At 47.2% G+C, this 2,014-nt stretch overlaps 1 non-coding gene across 1 annotated transcript; it reads right to left on the bottom strand.

The window, feature by feature from the left end:
* Positions 1-415: 415 nt before the first annotated feature.
* Positions 416-518, bottom strand: LOC139004586 (U6 spliceosomal RNA). The gene has a single exon (XR_011470457.1). It is a non-coding gene; the product is annotated as a U6 spliceosomal RNA (small nuclear RNA).
* Positions 519-2,014: the final 1,496 nt, after the last annotated feature.

Raw genomic sequence — 2,014 nt, 5'->3', positions numbered from 1 at the left:
ACTGGGGATTGAGCCCACAACCCGGGCATGTGCCTCTGGCAGGAATCGAACCTGGGACCCTTCAGTCCGCAGGCCGACGCTCTATCCACCGAGCCAAACCGGCCAGGGCAGGTATCTCTCATTCTTGCACGATTCCCTTAGCCTCTGTGACCTGACACTTTTAAGAGATTTTTTTTTTTTTTTTTTTAATATGGAACACTTCAGCCCTAGCTGGTTTGGCTCAGTGGATAGAGCGTTGACATGCAGACTGAAGGGTCCCAGGTTCAATTCCGTTCAAGGGCACATGCCCGGGTTGTGGGCTTGATCCCCAGTGGGGCTCGTGCAGGAGGCAGCAGATCAATGATTCTCTCTCATTATTGATGTTTCTATCTCTCCCTCTCTCCTCTTCTCTGAAATCAACAAAAGTATATTTTAAAAAAATATGGAACACTTTATGAATTTGCATGTCACCCTTGCACAGGGTCATACCCATCTTCTCTGTATCATTCCAATTTTAGTACATTATTAATTTCGTAATTAGTGCTGCCAAAGTGAGCACTCAAGAGTTTCTTTTTCTCCCCATGGTATTTTAAAAAATTTTCCCCTAAGTGATTCTTTTTTAAAAAAATATATTTTATTGATTTTTTACAGAGAGGAAGGGAGAGAGATAGAGAGTTAGAAACATCAATGAGAGAGAAACATCGATCAGCTGCCTCCTGCACACCCCCTACTGGGGATGTGCCCACAACCCAGGTACATGCCCTTGACCCGAATCGAACCTGGGACCTTTCAGTCCGCAGGCCGACGCTCTATCCACTGAGCCAAACCGGTTTCAGCCCTAAGAGATTCTTGACTCTGAGCTGCCAAGCGGGCAGGGAATGTGGTGGACACGTGCTCACTAAGGACAGCAGGCCTGACAGCATCCTCTCGGGGATGGAGAGCCAGCGAGCTCAGTAAAGCCTCAGCAGGGGCAGAGTTTGTGAGAGTCCTGGGGGAGGAGAGAGGACACTAGTAAGAGAGATGGAGACAGAGTGGTGCAAGGACAAAGAACCAGTGACCCCTAGAAAACTTGGGCAAAGGCCAATAGTAGAGTCAGGCATCTTGGGTTCAGACCTTGGCTCTGCCCCTTGGTAGCTATGTGACCTTGGGCAGGAAGCTTAACCCCTTGAGCCTGTTTCCTCACCTGTGACATGAGGATTACAATCATATCCACATCGTAAGGCTACTGAGATCAGTCAGTAAGATAAATGCACAGCCCAGTGCCTGGTCCACGGCAGGTGTGTCAGGTCCATCAATGGCAGCATGTGTTACACCGAGGGAGGAGGCGAGCAGGCTGCCAGGCGCTTCAGTTACAGCATCTGGAGGATCTCCTCGGGTGTCCTGGCTCCCAGAGGACGGCTCAAGAACCTTGTTAACCTCCCGAGGGGAGAAGGTAGTGAAGGGAACAGAATATGCCCAAATAATAGAATACCCCAAACATGTCACTTTGGCATATTGATTCCTTTGAGCTGCAGGCATTTGAAAAAGAGCAAATGCAGGGAGAGGCTGTCCCTGAACTTCCTTTATCTGCCTAAAGCCAGATCCTTCAAAAGGAACTCAATGGTCATAAGTCCCTTCTGGGAAGTTTCATCTCATATCACCAGAGAGGAGACTAAAAGTCTATATTACATCCAGACAAACTTTGTCACAAGCTATCATATCTCCCACCCATTCTTCCACGGCCCCACTCATCTTCCTAGAAATCACTTACCCTACCCTACCAGGCTATGTTCCCCTTCCCCTTTCCCTGTTAAGATGGTATTTACACCTGAATTCTAAGCCACATGAGAGAGTTACTCATTTTCCCTTGGGTATATCCCATGTATACATACTGATACATGTTAATAAACTTCTGTTTTTCTTTCTTCTCTTTTTTTTAAATCTTCACCCGAGGATATTTTTTTCCATTGATTTTTATAGCAGAGTGAGTGGAAGGGAGAGGGAGAGACAGAGAGAAACACCGATGTGAGAGAGACACATGGATTGGTTGTCTCCC

The sequence above is a fragment of the Myotis yumanensis genome, unplaced genomic scaffold, assembly GCF_028538775.1.
Source record: "Myotis yumanensis isolate MYYU_CA2020_CCGP unplaced genomic scaffold, mMyoYum1.0.hap1 SCAF_2, whole genome shotgun sequence".
NCBI lineage: Eukaryota > Metazoa > Chordata > Mammalia > Chiroptera > Vespertilionidae > Myotis > Myotis yumanensis.
This window is presented reverse-complemented; position numbering and strand designations above follow the sequence as displayed.